The sequence below is a fragment of the Lissotriton helveticus genome, chromosome 4_1 (assembly GCF_964261635.1).
Source record: "Lissotriton helveticus chromosome 4_1, aLisHel1.1, whole genome shotgun sequence".
NCBI lineage: Eukaryota > Metazoa > Chordata > Amphibia > Caudata > Salamandridae > Lissotriton > Lissotriton helveticus.
In genome coordinates this window covers 1671179778-1671197457 of record NC_136063.1, presented here as the reverse complement: position 1 = coordinate 1671197457, position 17680 = coordinate 1671179778, and the positions used below count along the sequence as shown (strand labels likewise).

General features: G+C 34.0%; 12 non-coding genes across 12 annotated transcripts; 6 read left to right on the top strand and 6 right to left on the bottom strand.

The window, feature by feature from the left end:
• Nucleotides 1-798: 798 nt before the first annotated feature.
• TRNAQ-CUG (transfer RNA glutamine (anticodon CUG)) lies at nt 799-870 on the top strand. The gene has a single exon. It is a non-coding gene; the product is annotated as a tRNA-Gln (tRNA).
• An 826-nt stretch (nt 871-1696) lies between these two features.
• On the bottom strand, nt 1697-1768 carry TRNAQ-UUG (transfer RNA glutamine (anticodon UUG)). The gene has a single exon. It is a non-coding gene; the product is annotated as a tRNA-Gln (tRNA).
• A 1550-nt stretch (nt 1769-3318) lies between these two features.
• Nucleotides 3319-3390, top strand: TRNAQ-CUG (transfer RNA glutamine (anticodon CUG)). Its single transcript has one exon. It is a non-coding gene; the product is annotated as a tRNA-Gln (tRNA).
• An 826-nt stretch (nt 3391-4216) lies between these two features.
• Nucleotides 4217-4288, bottom strand: TRNAQ-UUG (transfer RNA glutamine (anticodon UUG)). The gene has a single exon. It is a non-coding gene; the product is annotated as a tRNA-Gln (tRNA).
• A 1550-nt stretch (nt 4289-5838) lies between these two features.
• On the top strand, nt 5839-5910 carry TRNAQ-CUG (transfer RNA glutamine (anticodon CUG)). The gene has a single exon. It is a non-coding gene; the product is annotated as a tRNA-Gln (tRNA).
• An 826-nt stretch (nt 5911-6736) lies between these two features.
• Nucleotides 6737-6808, bottom strand: TRNAQ-UUG (transfer RNA glutamine (anticodon UUG)). Its single transcript has one exon. It is a non-coding gene; the product is annotated as a tRNA-Gln (tRNA).
• A 2442-nt stretch (nt 6809-9250) lies between these two features.
• TRNAQ-UUG (transfer RNA glutamine (anticodon UUG)) lies at nt 9251-9322 on the bottom strand. The gene has a single exon. It is a non-coding gene; the product is annotated as a tRNA-Gln (tRNA).
• Nucleotides 9323-10872: 1550 nt separating this feature from the next.
• Nucleotides 10873-10944, top strand: TRNAQ-CUG (transfer RNA glutamine (anticodon CUG)). Its single transcript has one exon. It is a non-coding gene; the product is annotated as a tRNA-Gln (tRNA).
• Nucleotides 10945-13392: 2448 nt separating this feature from the next.
• On the top strand, nt 13393-13464 carry TRNAQ-CUG (transfer RNA glutamine (anticodon CUG)). Its single transcript has one exon. It is a non-coding gene; the product is annotated as a tRNA-Gln (tRNA).
• Nucleotides 13465-14290: 826 nt separating this feature from the next.
• Nucleotides 14291-14362, bottom strand: TRNAQ-UUG (transfer RNA glutamine (anticodon UUG)). The gene has a single exon. It is a non-coding gene; the product is annotated as a tRNA-Gln (tRNA).
• A 1550-nt stretch (nt 14363-15912) lies between these two features.
• On the top strand, nt 15913-15984 carry TRNAQ-CUG (transfer RNA glutamine (anticodon CUG)). The gene has a single exon. It is a non-coding gene; the product is annotated as a tRNA-Gln (tRNA).
• An 827-nt stretch (nt 15985-16811) lies between these two features.
• On the bottom strand, nt 16812-16883 carry TRNAQ-UUG (transfer RNA glutamine (anticodon UUG)). Its single transcript has one exon. It is a non-coding gene; the product is annotated as a tRNA-Gln (tRNA).
• Nucleotides 16884-17680: the final 797 nt, after the last annotated feature.

Sequence of the window (17680 nt, the reverse complement as noted above, 5' to 3'; positions counted from 1 at the left end):
GCTTATGTTTCACGATTGCAGATCGACTGTTGAAAATCAGCATGAAAAACGTTTTATTTCACAATTTCCATACTAATATACAAAAACATTTGTACTATCTGAATGATACCGTCATTGTGGTTCTCTAGGTTTGATTTAAGAACACTTCTCTTTCAAAATGTGCTAAATTCGCCTTATCAATAGCGCAGAAAGCTTCAAAAAGGGATGCTGGGAATCAGGCCTCTGAAATGCATTTCAGAAAAACAGGATAGGATTTCTTAATGTCACACTATTTTGTGTAGGAATGTGATGTAAACGTATTATAATGTTTGTATTTCTGTAACTTGTTCAAGCTGATGGACGTTTTGAAAGGAATCAATAATTGTCTCTTTCAACCTACTGGTGTTGGATTTGAGCTATCAATAAACAAAGGTGACAGAAATAGAAAAGGTCAAGAGTAATAAAATAGTACCCCCAAGATTTGGACTGGTACCTTTGCATGCAAAGTCCAACGTGCCAATCATTGCTCTTTGGCGCAGCCCATGTGAGAGACAAAGAAATGGGTGTATTAGTTTGGAAATGTAAAATGTTTTAATATGTTACAGTCAAAGATGATCATTTTGATATAACTTGCCTATCCTGATAAACGTTTGCATATTTAACACTGTTAAGGAGAATGTATCTGAACAGAATCAAATCACATTATAGCTCTTTACACTATGAGCATTCAACAGAGATATCGTTTCATCAATGTAAGAAATGCCCCCGCACTAATGCGCTCTCTTTTGTCTCAATGGAAAAATGACTCATGTATGGGAGGGTTCCATGGTGTAATGGTTAGCACTCTGGACTCTGAATCCAGCGATCCGAGTTCAAATCTCGGTGGGACCTGCTTGAATTATGACATTTACTATTTCACCCATTTCTTAGAATTTGGTCTTGGAAAAACATAACGTCAATGTTTTATACTGATACTTATCAACGTATAAGTATGCATCTATGTATACATAGCTATATCCGTCTAGATAGCGATAAGACTATATAAAGAAATCAATTATTCATAAACATATGTATTGAAGCTGAAAACTAAAAACTGTTGTTTCCCATCCACAATTTAAACGTTAGGTTCATTTCCTCTCTCATCTATATGACCAGTAATGAGATAGTTAATTTTTGCTGATTTCTTATATGACAACATGCTTGACTTACACAGTGCATTTAATTGTGAATTGCTTTGAAAGAGAAATTCAGATTATTACCTTTGACACGTCTTTCGAAAGATTTTACTTTATGGTTATGGATTTACTTTAGAAAATCAGAGTGTAAATATATGTGTGTCTGAATTTCACGATTGTTATTCAAAACGTCATATCTTCTGTCCCCATAATACACAATTTGATTCCTCAAGTTTTGTTTTAATGAAGGATTTCCAATTAAAAAGTTCCATCTTCCCCTTATCAATAACAGTAAGATTTAAGAAAGTAATATCTTGCATCAGCCCCCTGTGATGAGTTTGAGAAAACAGAGTCAGCTCGCAAAATGTCTCATTATTTTGAGCCATTTAATTTCCATGTTTTCTAAAAGTTCTATCATTTGCTCACATCGAATAGACTTTCAGAATACAATCAATAAATTAATGTTTCACTCTACCCGTGTTAGATTTGTGATATTTATGAATACACTTGACAGAAAAAGATTTGATCAACAGTCATGAAAGTGGTCCCACCGAGATTTGAACTCGGATCCTTGGATTCAAAGTCCAAAGTGCTAACCATTACACCATGGAACCTCCCATGTGACAAGGGAGCAAATTGCTGCAGCAATGTGAACATTTCAAAGTTTTTAATGTTCTACAGTCAAAGACCAACAGAATGTTATTACTTTTCTATTCTGTTCAACTTTTGCATATTGAACTATGTTAGGGAAGGATGTTGCCCAGAGGACTCAAGTAACGCTATCACTCTGTTGAACAGTACTTTTTATGTGAGATACGATTTTGCAATAAAATATAAGATTCCCCCGTGAATGCAATCTCTTCTCTCAAAATGAAAAGCTCAACCTGGTACAGGTGGTTTGATGGTATCATGCTTAGCACTCTAGACTCTGAAAACCGGGATCTGAGTACAAATCACAGTGGGACTTATCTAAACTTTACGATTTTCTTTTTCCATTCAGTTCTTAGAATTATTAATTGGAAAAACATCTCATTTACTTATAAACTTGTACATATCCACTTTACACGTATGTATCTCCCTATATCTTGCTATATGTCTCTGTATATTTATAGGACAACATAAACACATACATTATAAAAATGCATATAATTAGTAGAGGTGAAAATAATGAAAAGTTGTTGCCTCTCCACATTTGAAACATGAGCTTCTTCTCCTTACTCTTCTATATGTCATGAAATTGAGATAGTCACTTTTTACTCAATTTTGATCTAACAATATAGTTGATTTATACAAAGCATATCATATGATTTGTGAATAATCTTAAAAGAGAAAATTAGATCAGTACCTGTGAGGACTCCAAGCAAAAGCTTATGTTTCACGATTGCAGATCGACTGTTGAAAATCAGCATGAAAAACGTTTTATTTCACAATTTCCATACTAATATACAAAAACATTTGTACTATCTGAATGATACCGTCATTGTGGTTCTCTAGGTTTGATTTAAGAACACTTCTCTTTCAAAATGTGCTAAATTCGCCTTATCAATAGCGCAGAAAGCTTCAAAAAGGGATGCTGGGAATCAGGCCTCTGAAATGCATTTCAGAAAAACAGGATAGGATTTCTTAATGTCACACTATTTTGTGTAGGAATGTGATGTAAACGTATTATAATGTTTGTATTTCTGTAACTTGTTCAAGCTGATGGACGTTTTGAAAGGAATCAATAATTGTCTCTTTCAACCTACTGGTGTTGGATTTGAGCTATCAATAAACAAAGGTGACAGAAATAGAAAAGGTCAAGAGTAATAAAATAGTACCCCCAAGATTTGGACTGGTACCTTTGCATGCAAAGTCCAACGTGCCAATCATTGCTCTTTGGCGCATCCCATGTGAGAGACAAAGAAATGGGTGTATTAGTTTGGAAATGTAAAATGTTTTAATATGTTACAGTCAAAGATGATCATTATGATATAACTTGCCTATCCTGATAAACGTTTGCATATTTAACACTGTTAAGGAGAATGTATCTGAACAGAATCAAATCACATTATAGCTCTTTACACTATGAGCATTCAACAGAGATATCGTTTCATCAATGTAAGAAATGCCCCCGCACTAATGCGCTCTCTTTTGTCTCAATGGAAAAATGACTCATGTATGGGAGGGTTCCATGGTGTAATGGTTAGCACTCTGGACTCTGAATCCCGCGATCCGAGTTCAAATCTCGGTGGGACCTGCTTGAATTATGAGATTTACTATTTCACCCATTTCTTAGAATTTGGTCTTGGAAAAACATAACGTCAATGTTTTATACTGATACTTATCAACGTATACGTATGCATCTATGTATACATAGCTATATCCGTCTAGATAGCGATAAGACTATATAAAGAAATCAATTATTCATAAACATATGTATTGAAGCTGAAAACTAAAAACTGTTGTTTCCCATCCACAATTTAAACGTTAGGTTCATTTCCTCTCTCATCTATATGACCAGTAATGAGATAGTTAATTTTTGCTGATTTCTTATATGACAACATGCTTGACTTACACAGTGCATTTAATTGTGAATTTCTTTGAAAGAGAAATTCAGATTATTACCTTTGACACGTCTTTCAAAAGATTTTACTTTATGGTTATGGATTTACTTTAGAAAATCAGAGTGTAAATATATGTGTGTCTGAATTTCACGATTGTTATTCAAAACGTCATATCTTCTGTCCCCATAATACACAATTTGATTCCTCAAGTTTTGTTTTAATGAAGGATTTCCAATTAAAAAGTTCCATCTTCCCCTTATCAATAACAGTAAGATTTAAGAAAGTAATATCTTGCATCAGCCCCCTGTGATGAGTTTGAGAAAACAGAGTCAGCTCGCAAAATGTCTCATTATTTTGAGCCATTTAATTTCCATGTTTTCTAAAAGTTCTATCATTTGCTCACATCGAATAGACTTTCAGAATACAATCAATAAATTAATGTTTCACTCTACCCGTGTTAGATTTGTGATATTTATGAATACACTTGACAGAAAAAGATTTGATCAACAGTCATGAAAGTGGTCCCACCGAGATTTGAACTCGGATCCTTGGATTCAAAGTCCAAAGTGCTAACCATTACACCATGGAACCTCCCATGTGACAAGGGAGCAAATTGCTGCAGCAATGTGAACATTTCAAAGTTTTTAATGTTCTACAGTCAAAGACCAACAGAATGTTATTACTTTTCTATTCTGTTCAACTTTTGCATATTGAACTATGTTAGGGAAGGATGTTGCCCAGAGGACTCAAGTAACGCTATCACTCTGTTGAACAGTACTTTTTATGTGAGATACGATTTTGCAATAAAATATAAGATTCCCCCGTGAATGCAATCTCTTCTCTCAAAATGAAAAGCTCAACCTGGTACAGGTGGTTTGATGGTATCATGCTTAGCACTCTAGACTCTGAAAACCGGGATCTGAGTACAAATCACAGTGGGACTTATCTAAACTTTACGATTTTCTTTTTCCATTCAGTTCTTAGAATTATTAATTGGAAAAACATCTCATTTACTTATAAACTTGTACATATCCACTTTACACGTATGTATCTCCCTATATCTTGCTATATGTCTCTGTATATTTATAGGACAACATAAACACATACATTATAAAAATGCATATAATTAGTAGAGGTGAAAATAATGAAAAGTTGTTGCCTCTCCACATTTGAAACATGAGCTTCTTCTCCTTACTCTTCTATATGTCATGAAATTGAGATAGTCACTTTTTACTCAATTTTGATCTAACAATATAGTTGATTTATACAAAGCATATCATATGATTTGTGAATAATCTTAAAAGAGAAAATTAGATCAGTACCTGTGAGGCCTCCAAGCAAAAGCTTATGTTTCACGATTGCAGATCGACTGTTGAAAATCAGCATGAAAAACGTTTTATTTCACAATTTCCATACTAATATACAAAAACATTTGTACTATCTGAATGATACCGTCATTGTGGTTCTCTAGGTTTGATTTAAGAACACTTCTCTTTCAAAATGTGCTAAATTCGCCTTATCAATAGCGCAGAAAGCTTCAAAAAGGGATGCTGGGAATCAGGCCTCTGAAATGCATTTCAGAAAAACAGGATAGGATTTCTTAATGTCACACTATTTTGTGTAGGAATGTGATGTAAACGTATTATAATGTTTGTATTTCTGTAACTTGTTCAAGCTGATGGACGTTTTGAAATGAATCAATAATTGTCTCTTTCAACCTACTGGTGTTGGATTTGAGCTATCAATAAACAAAGGTGACAGAAATAGAAAAGGTCAAGAGTAATAAAATAGTACCCCCAAGATTTGGACTGGTACCTTTGCATGCAAAGTCCAACGTGCCAATCATTGCTCTTTGGCGCATCCCATGTGAGAGACAAAGAAATGGGTGTATTAGTTTGGAAATGTAAAATGTTTTAATATGTTACAGTCAAAGATGATCATTATGATATAACTTGCCTATCCTGATAAACGTTTGCATATTTAACACTGTTAAGGAGAATGTATCTGAACAGAATCAAATCACATTATAGCTCTTTACACTATGAGCATTCAACAGAGATATCGTTTCATCAATGTAAGAAATGCCCCCGCACTAATGCGCTCTCTTTTGTCTCAATGGAAAAATGACTCATGTATGGGAGGGTTCCATGGTGTAATGGTTAGCACTCTGGACTCTGAATCCCGCGATCCGAGTTCAAATCTCGGTGGGACCTGCTTGAATTATGAGATTTACTATTTCACCCATTTCTTAGAATTTGGTCTTGGAAAAACATAACGTCAATGTTTTATACTGATACTTATCAACGTATAAGTATGCATCTATGTATACATAGCTATATCCGTCTAGATAGCGATAAGACTATATAAAGAAATCAATTATTCATAAACATATGTATTGAAGCTGAAAACTAAAAACTGTTGTTTCCCATCCACAATTTAAACGTTAGGTTCATTTCCTCTCTCATCTATATGACCAGTAATGAGATAGTTAATTTTTGCTGATTTCTTATATGACAACATGCTTGACTTACACAGTGCATTTAATTGTGAATTTCTTTGAAAGAGAAATTCAGATTATTACCTTTGACACGTCTTTCGAAAGATTTTACTTTATGGTTATGGATTTACTTTAGAAAATCAGAGTGTAAATATATGTGTGTCTGAATTTCACGATTGTTATTCAAAACGTCATATCTTCTGTCCCCATAATACACAATTTGATTCCTCAAGTTTTGTTTTAATGAAGGATTTCCAATTAAAAAGTTCCATCTTCCCCTTATCAATAACAGTAAGATTTAAGAAAGTAATATCTTGCATCAGCCCCCTGTGATGAGTTTGAGAAAACAGAGTCAGCTCGCAAAATGTCTCATTATTTTGAGCCATTTAATTTCCATGTTTTCTAAAAGTTCTATCATTTGCTCACATCGAATAGACTTTCAGAATACAATCAATAAATTAATGTTTCACTCTACCCGTGTTAGATTTGTGATATTTATGAATACACTTGACAGAAAAAGATTTGATCAACAGTCATGAAAGTGGTCCCACCGAGATTTGAACTCGGATCCTTGGATTCAAAGTCCAAAGTGCTAACCATTACACCATGGAACCTCCCATGTGACAAGGGAGCAAATTGCTGCAGCAATGTGAACATTTCAAAGTTTTTAATGTTCTACAGTCAAAGACCAACAGAATGTTATTACTTTTCTATTCTGTTCAACTTTTGCATATTGAACTATGTTAGGGAAGGATGTTGCCCAGAGGACTCAAGTAACGCTATCACTCTGTTGAACAGTACTTTTTATGTGAGATACGATTTTGCAATAAAATATAAGATTCCCCCGTGAATGCAATCTCTTCTCTCAAAATGAAAAGCTCAACCTGGTACAGGTGGTTTGATGGTATCATGCTTAGCACTCTAGACTCTGAAAACCGGGATCTGAGTACAAATCACAGTGGGACTTATCTAAACTTTACGATTTTCTTTTTCCATTCAGTTCTTAGAATTATTAATTGGAAAAACATCTCATTTACTTATAAACTTGTACATATCCACTTTACACGTATGTATCTCCCTATATCTTGCTATATGTCTCTGTATATTTATAGGACAACATAAACACATACATTATAAAAATGCATATAATTAGTAGAGGTGAAAATAATGAAAAGTTGTTGCCTCTCCACATTTGAAACATGAGCTTCTTCTCCTTACTCTTCTATATGTCATGAAATTGAGATAGTCACTTTTTACTCAATTTTGATCTAACAATATAGTTGATTTATACAAAGCATATCATATGATTTGTGAATAATCTTAAAAGAGAAAATTAGATCAGTACCTGTGAGGCCTCCAAGCAAAAGCTTATGTTTCACGATTGCAGATCGACTGTTGAAAATCAGCATGAAAAACGTTTTATTTCACAATTTCCATACTAATATACAAAAACATTTGTACTATCTGAATGATACCGTCATTGTGGTTCTCTAGGTTTGATTTAAGAACACTTCTCTTTCAAAATGTGCTAAATTCGCCTTATCAATAGCGCAGAAAGCTTCAAAAAGGGATGCTGGGAATCAGGCCTCTGAAATGCATTTCAGAAAAACAGGATAGGATTTCTTAATGTCACACTATTTTGTGTAGGAATGTGATGTAAACGTATTATAATGTTTGTATTTCTGTAACTTGTTCAAGCTGATGGACGTTTTGAAAGGAATCAATAATTGTCTCTTTCAACCTACTGGTGTTGGATTTGAGCTATCAATAAACAAAGGTGACAGAAATAGAAAAGGTCAAGAGTAATAAAATAGTACCCCCAAGATTTGGACTGGTACCTTTGCATGCAAAGTCCAACGTGCCAATCATTGCTCTTTGGCGCAGCCCATGTGAGAGACAAAGAAATGGGTGTATTAGTTTGGAAATGTAAAATGTTTTAATATGTTACAGTCAAAGATGATCATTATGATATAACTTGCCTATCCTGATAAACGTTTGCATATTTAACACTGTTAAGGAGAATGTATCTGAACAGAATCAAATCACATTATAGCTCTTTACACTATGAGCATTCAACAGAGATATCGTTTCATCAATGTAAGAAATGCCCCCGCACTAATGCGCTCTCTTTTGTCTCAATGGAAAAATGACTCATGTATGGGAGGGTTCCATGGTGTAATGGTTAGCACTCTGAATCCAGCGATCCGAGTTCAAATCTCGGTGGGACCTGCTTGAATTATGAGATTTACTATTTCACCCATTTCTTAGAATTTGGTCTTGGAAAAACATAACGTCAATGTTTTATACTGATACTTATCAACGTATAAGTATGCATCTATGTATACATAGCTATATCCGTCTAGATAGCGATAAGACTATATAAAGAAATCAATTATTCATAAACATATGTATTGAAGCTGAAAACTAAAAACTGTTGTTTCCCATCCACAATTTAAACGTTAGGTTCATTTCCTCTCTCATCTATATGACCAGTAATGAGATAGTTAATTTTTGCTGATTTCTTATATGACAACATGCTTGACTTACACAGTGCATTTAATTGTGAATTTCTTTGAAAGAGAAATTCAGATTATTACCTTTGACACGTCTTTCGAAAGATTTTACTTTATGGTTATGGATTTACTTTAGAAAATCAGAGTGTAAATATATGTGTGTCTGAATTTCACGATTGTTATTCAAAACGTCATATCTTCTGTCCCCATAATACACAATTTGATTCCTCAAGTTTTGTTTTAATGAAGGATTTCCAATTAAAAAAGTTCCATCTTCCCCTTATCAATAACAGTAAGATTTAAGAAAGTAATATCTTGCATCAGCCCCCTGTGATGAGTTTGAGAAAACAGAGTCAGCTCGCAAAATGTCTCATTATTTTGAGCCATTTAATTTCCATGTTTTCTAAAAGTTCTATCATTTGCTCACATCGAATAGACTTTCAGAATACAATCAATAAATTAATGTTTCACTCTACCCGTGTTAGATTTGTGATATTTATGAATACACTTGACAGAAAAAGATTTGATCAACAGTCATGAAAGTGGTCCCACCGAGATTTGAACTCGGATCCTTGGATTCAAAGTCCAAAGTGCTAACCATTACACCATGGAACCTCCCATGTGACAAGGGAGCAAATTGCTGCAGCAATGTGAACATTTCAAAGTTTTTAATGTTCTACAGTCAAAGACCAACAGAATGTTATTACTTTTCTATTCTGTTCAACTTTTGCATATTGAACTATGTTAGGGAAGGATGTTGCCCAGAGGACTCAAGTAACGCTATCACTCTGTTGAACAGTACTTTTTATGTGAGATACGATTTTGCAATAAAATATAAGATTCCCCCGTGAATGCAATCTCTTCTCTCAAAATGAAAAGCTCAACCTGGTACAGGTGGTTTGATGGTATCATGCTTAGCACTCTAGACTCTGAAAACCGGGATCTGAGTACAAATCACAGTGGGACTTATCTAAACTTTACGATTTTCTTTTTCCATTCAGTTCTTAGAATTATTAATTGGAAAAACATCTCATTTACTTATAAACTTGTACATATCCACTTTACACGTATGTATCTCCCTATATCTTGCTATATGTCTCTGTATATTTATAGGACAACATAAACACATACATTATAAAAATGCATATAATTAGTAGAGGTGAAAATAATGAAAAGTTGTTGCCTCTCCACATTTGAAACATGAGCTTCTTCTCCTTACTCTTCTATATGTCATGAAATTGAGATAGTCACTTTTTACTCAATTTTGATCTAACAATATAGTTGATTTATACAAAGCATATCATATGATTTGTGAATAATCTTAAAAGAGAAAATTAGATCAGTACCTGTGAGGCCTCCAAGCAAAAGCTTATGTTTCACGATTGCAGATCGACTGTTGAAAATCAGCATGAAAAACGTTTTATTTCACAATTTCCATACTAATATACAAAAACATTTGTACTATCTGAATGATACCGTCATTGTGGTTCTCTAGGTTTGATTTAAGAACACTTCTCTTTCAAAATGTGCTAAATTCGCCTTATCAATAGCGCAGAAAGCTTCAAAAAGGGATGCTGGGAATCAGGCCTCTGAAATGCATTTCAGAAAAACAGGATAGGATTTCTTAATGTCACACTATTTTGTGTAGGAATGTGATGTAAACGTATTATAATGTTTGTATTTCTGTAACTTGTTCAAGCTGATGGACGTTTTGAAAGGAATCAATAATTGTCTCTTTCAACCTACTGGTGTTGGATTTGAGCTATCAATAAACAAAGGTGACAGAAATAGAAAAGGTCAAGAGTAATAAAATAGTACCCCCAAGATTTGGACTGGTACCTTTGCATGCAAAGTCCAACGTGCCAATCATTGCTCTTTGGCGCAGCCCATGTGAGAGACAAAGAAATGGGTGTATTAGTTTGGAAATGTAAAATGTTTTAATATGTTACAGTCAAAGATGATCATTATGATATAACTTGCCTATCCTGATAAACGTTTGCATATTTAACACTGTTAAGGAGAATGTATCTGAACAGAATCAAATCACATTATAGCTCTTTACACTATGAGCATTCAACAGAGATATCGTTTCATCAATGTAAGAAATGCCCCCGCACTAATGCGCTCTCTTTTGTCTCAATGGAAAAATGACTCATGTATGGGAGGGTTCCATGGTGTAATGGTTAGCACTCTGGACTCTGAATCCAGCGATCCGAGTTCAAATCTCGGTGGGACCTGCTTGAATTATGAGATTTACTATTTCACCCATTTCTTAGAATTTGGTCTTGGAAAAACATAACGTCAATGTTTTATACTGATACTTATCAACGTATAAGTATGCATCTATGTATACATAGCTATATCCGTCTAGATAGCGATAAGACTATATAAAGAAATCAATTATTCATAAACATATGTATTGAAGCTGAAAACTAAAAACTGTTGTTTCCCATCCACAATTTAAACGTTAGGTTCATTTCCTCTCTCATCTATATGACCAGTAATGAGATAGTTAATTTTTGCTGATTTCTTATATGACAACATGCTTGACTTACACAGTGCATTTAATTGTGAATTTCTTTGAAAGAGAAATTCAGATTATTACCTTTGACACGTCTTTCGAAAGATTTTACTTTATGGTTATGGATTTACTTTAGAAAATCAGAGTGTAAATATATGTGTGTCTGAATTTCACGATTGTTATTCAAAACGTCATATCTTCTGTCCCCATAATACACAATTTGATTCCTCAAGTTTTGTTTTAATGAAGGATTTCCAATTAAAAAGTTCCATCTTCCCCTTATCAATAACAGTAATATTTAAGAAAGTAATATCTTGCATCAGCCCCCTGTGATGAGTTTGAGAAAACAGAGTCAGCTCGCAAAATGTCTCATTATTTTGAGCCATTTAATTTCCATGTTTTCTAAAAGTTCTATCATTTGCTCACATCGAATAGACTTTCAGAATACAATCAATAAATTAATGTTTCACTCTACCCGTGTTAGATTTGTGATATTTATGAATACACTTGACAGAAAAAGATTTGATCAACAGTCATGAAAGTGGTCCCACTGAGATTTGAACTCGGATCCTTGGATTCAAAGTCCAAAGAGCAAACCATTACACCATGGAACCTCCCATGTGACAAGGGAGCAAATTGCTGCAGCAATGTGAACATTTCAAAGTTTTTAATGTTCTACAGTCAAAGACCAACAGAATGTTATTACTTTTCTATTCTGTTCAACTTTTGCATATTGAACTATGTTAGGGAAGGATGTTGCCCAGAGGACTCAAGTAACGCTATCACTCTGTTGAACAGTACTTTTTATGTGAGATACGATTTTGCAATAAAATATAAGATTCCCCCGTGAATGCAATCTCTTCTCTCAAAATGAAAAGCTCAACCTGGTACAGGTGGTTTGATGGTATCATGCTTAGCACTCTAGACTCTGAAAACCGGGATCTGAGTACAAATCACAGTGGGACTTATCTAAACTTTACGATTTTCTTTTTCCATTCAGTTCTTAGAATTATTAATTGGAAAAACATCTCATTTACTTATAAACTTGTACATATCCACTTTACACGTATGTATCTCCCTATATCTTGCTATATGTCTCTGTATATTTATAGGACAACATAAACACATACATTATAAAAATGCATATAATTAGTAGAGGTGAAAATAATGAAAAGTTGTTGCCTCTCCACATTTGAAACATGAGCTTCTTCTCCTTACTCTTCTATATGTCATGAAATTGAGATAGTCACTTTTTACTCAATTTTGATCTAACAATATAGTTGATTTATACAAAGCATATCATATGATTTGTGAATAATCTTAAAAGAGAAAATTAGATCAGTACCTGTGAGGCCTCCAAGCAAAAGCTTATGTTTCACGATTGCAGATCGACTGTTGAAAATCAGCATGAAAAACGTTTTATTTCACAATTTCCATACTAATATACAAAAACATTTGTACTATCTGAATGATACCGTCATTGTGGTTCTCTAGGTTTGATTTAAGAACACTTCTCTTTCAAAATGTGCTAAATTCGCCTTATCAATAGCGCAGAAAGCTTCAAAAAGGGATGCTGGGAATCAGGCCTCTGAAATGCATTTCAGAAAAACAGGATAGGATTTCTTAATGTCACACTATTTTGTGTAGGAATGTGATGTAAACGTATTATAATGTTTGTATTTCTGTAACTTGTTCAAGCTGATGGACGTTTTGAAAGGAATCAATAATTGTCTCTTTCAACCTACTGGTGTTGGATTTGAGCTATCAATAAACAAAGGTGACAGAAATAGAAAAGGTCAAGAGTAATAAAATAGTACCCCCAAGATTTGGACTGGTACCTTTGCATGCAAAGTCCAACGTGCCAATCATTGCTCTTTGGCGCAGCCCATGTGAGAGACAAAGAAATGGGTGTATTAGTTTGGAAATGTAAAATGTTTTAATATGTTACAGTCAAAGATGATCATTATGATATAACTTGCCTATCCTGATAAACGTTTGCATATTTAACACTGTTAAGGAGAATGTATCTGAACAGAATCAAATCACATTATAGCTCTTTACACTATGAGCATTCAACAGAGATATCGTTTCATCAATGTAAGAAATGCCCCCGCACTAATGCGCTCTCTTTTTTCTCAATGGAAAAATGACTCATGTATGGGAGTGTTCCATGGTGTAATGGTTAGCACTCTGGACTCTGAATCCAGCGATCCGAGTTCAAATCTCGGTGGGACCTGCTTGAATTATGAGATTTACTATTTCACCCATTTCTTAGAATTTGGTCTTGGAAAAACATAACGTCAATGTTTTATACTGATACTTATCAACGTATAAGTATGCATCTATGTATACATAGCTATATCCGTCTAGATAGCGATAAGACTATATAAAGAAATCAATTATTCATAAACATATGTATTGAAGCTGAAAACTAAAAACTGTTGTTTCCCATCCACAATTTAAACGTTAGGTTCATTTCCTCTCTCATCTATATGACCAGTAATGAGATAGTTAATTTTTGCTGATTTCTTATATGACAACATGCTTGACTTACACAGTGCATTTAATTGTGAATTTCTTTGAAAGAGAAATTCAGATTATTACCTTTGACACGTCTTTCGAAAGATTTTACTTTATGGTTATGGATTTACTTTAGAAAATCAGAGTGTAAATATATGTGTGTCTGAATTTCACGATTGTTATTCAAAACGTCATATCTTCTGTCCCCATAATACACAATTTGATTCCTCAAGTTTTGTTTTAATGAAGGATTTCCAATTAAAAAGTTCCATCTTCCCCTTATCAATAACAGTAAGATTTAAGAAAGTAATATCTTGCATCAGCCCCCTGTGATGAGTTTGAGAAAACAGAGTCAGCTCGCAAAATGTCTCATTATTTTGAGCCATTTAATTTCCATGTTTTCTAAAAGTTCTATCATTTGCTCACATCGAATAGACTTTCAGAATACAATCAATAAATTAATGTTTCACTCTACCCGTGTTAGATTTGTGATATTTATGAATACACTTGACAGAAAAAGATTTGATCAACAGTCACGAAAGTGGTCCCACCGAGATTTGAACTCGGACCCTTGGATTCAAAGTCCAAAGTGCTAACCATTACACCATGGAACCTCCCATGTGACAAGGGAGCAAATTGCTGCAGCAATGTGAACATTTCAAAGTTTTTAATGTTCTACAGTCAAAGACCAACATAATGTTATTACTTTTCTATTCTGTTCAACTTTTGCATATTGAACTATGTTAGGGAAGGATGTTGCCCAGAGGACTCAAGTAACGCTATCACTCTGTTGAACAGTACTTTTTATGTGAGATACGATTTTGCAATAAAATATAAGATTCCCCCGTGAATGCAATCTCTTCTCTCAAAATGAAAAGCTCAACCTGGTACAGGTGGTTTGATGGTATCATGCTTAGCACTCTAGACTCTGAAAACCGGGATCTGAGTACAAATCACAGTGGGACTTATCTAAACTTTACGATTTTCTTTTTCCATTCAGTTCTTAGAATTATTAATTGGAAAAACATCTCATTTACTTATAAACTTGTACATATCCACTTTACACGTATGTATCTCCCTATATCTTGCTATATGTCTCTGTATATTTATAGGACAACATAAACACATACATTATAAAAATGCATATAATTAGTAGAGGTGAAAATAATGAAAAGTTGTTGCCTCTCCACATTTGAAACATGAGCTTCTTCTCCTTACTCTTCTATATGTCAAGAAATTGAGATAGTCACTTTTTACTCAATTTTGATCTAACAATATAGTTGATTTATACAAAGCATATCATATGATTTGTGAATAATCTTAAAAGAGAAAATTAGATCAGTACCTGTGAGGCCTCCAAGCAAAAGCTTATGTTTCACGATTGCAGATCGACTGTTGAAAATCAGCATGAAAAACGTTTTATTTCACAATTTCCATACTAATATACAAAAACATTTGTACTATCTGAATGATACCGTCATTGTGGTTCTCTAGGTTTGATTTAAGAACACTTCTCTTTCAAAATGTGCTAAATTCGCCTTATCAATAGCGCAGAAAGCTTCAAAAAGGGATGCTGGGAATCAGGCCTCTGAAATGCATTTCAGAAAAACAGGATAGGATTTCTTAATGTCACACTATTTTGTGTAGCAATGTGATGTAAACGTATTATAATGTTTGTATTTCTGTAACTTGTTCAAGCTGATGGACGTTTTGAAAGGAATCAATAATTGTCTCTTTCAACCTACTGGTGTTGGATTTGAGCTATCAATAAACAAAGGTGACAGAAATAGAAAAGGTCAAGAGTAATAAAATAGTACCCCCAAGATTTGGACTGGTACCTTTGCATGCAAAGTCCAACGTGCCAATCATTGCTCTTTGGCGCAGCCCATGTGAGAGACAAAGAAATGGGTGTATTAGTTTGGAAATGTAAAATGTTTTAATATGTTACAGTCAAAGATGATCATTATGATATAACTTGCCTATCCTGATAAACGTTTGCATATTTAACACTGTTAAGGAGAATGTATCTGAACAGAATCAAATCACATTATAGCTCTTTACACTATGAGCATTCAACAGAGATATCGTTTCATCAATGTAAGAAATGCCCCCGCACTAATGCGCTCTCTTTTGTCTCAATGGAAAAAGGACTCATGTATGGGAGGGTTCCATGGTGTAATGGTTAGCACTCTGGACTCTGAATCCAGCGATCCGAGTTCAAATCTCGGTGGGACCTGCTTGAATTATGAGATTTACTATTTCACCCATTTCTTAGAATCTGGTCTTGGAAAAACATAACGTCAATGTTTTATACTGATACTTATCAACGTATAAGTATGCATCTATGTATACATAGCTATATCCGTCTAGATAGCGATAAGACTATATAAAGAAATCAATTATTCATAAACATATGTATTGAAGCTGAAAACTAAAAACTGTTGTTTCCCATCCACAATTTAAACGTTAGGTTCATTTCCTCTCTCATCTATATGACCAGTAATGAGATAGTTAATTTTTGCTGATTTCTTATATGACAACATGCTTGACTTACACAGTGCATTTAATTGTGAATTTCTTTGAAAGAGAAATTCAGATTATTACCTTTGACACGTCTTTCGAAAGATTTTACTTTATGGTTATGGATTTACTTTAGAAAATCAGAGTGTAAATATATGTGTGTCTGAATTTCACGATTGTTATTCAAAACGTCATATCTTCTGTCCCCATAATACACAATTTGATTCCTCAAGTTTTGTTTTAATGAAGGATTTCCAATTAAAAAAGTTCCATCTTCCCCTTATCAATAACAGTAAGATTTAAGAAAGTAATATCTTGCATCAGCCCCCTGTGATGAGTTTGAGAAAACAGAGTCAGCTCGCAAAATGTCTCATTATTTTGAGCCATTTAATTTCCATGTTTTCTAAAAGTTCTATCATTTGCTCACATCGAATAGACTTTCAGAATACAATCAATAAATTAATGTTTCACTCTACCCGTGTTAGATTTGTGATATTTATGAATACACTTGACAGAAAAAGATTTGATCAACAGTCATGAAAGTGGTCCCACCGAGATTTGAACTCGGATCCTTGGATTCAAAGTCCAAAGTGCTAACCATTACACCATGGAACCTCCCATGTGACAAGGGAGCAAATTGCTGCAGCAATGTGAACATTTCAAAGTTTTTAATGTTCTACAGTCAAAGACCAACAGAATGTTATTACTTTTCTATTCTGTTCAACTTTTGCATATTGAACTATGTTAGGGAAGGATGTTGCCCAGAGGACTCAAGTAACGCTATCACTCTGTTGAACAGTACTTTTTATGTGAGATACGATTTTGCAATAAAATATAAGATTCCCCCGTGAATGCAATCTCTTCTCTCAAAATGAAAAGCTCAACCTGGTACAGGTGGTTTGATGGTATCATGCTTAGCACTCTAGACTCTGAAAACCGGGATCTGAGTACAAATCACAGTGGGACTTATCTAAACTTTACGATTTTCTTTTTCCATTCAGTTCTTAGAATTATTAATTGGAAAAACATCTCATTTACTTATAAACTTGTACATATCCACTTTACACGTATGTATCTCCCTATATCTTGCTATATGTCTCTGTATATTTATAGGACAACATAAACACATACATTATAAAAATGCATATAATTAGTAGAGGTGAAAATAATGAAAAGTTGTTGCCTCTCCACATTTGAAACATGAGCTTCTTCTCCTTACTCTTCTATATGTCATGAAATTGAGATAGTCACTTTTTACTCAATTTTGATCTAACAATATAGTTGATTTATACAAAGCATATCATATGATTTGTGAATAATCTTAAAAGAGAAAATTAGATCAGTACCTGTGAGGCCTCCAAGCAAAAGCTTATGTTTCACGATTGCAGATCGACTGTTGAAAATCAGCATGA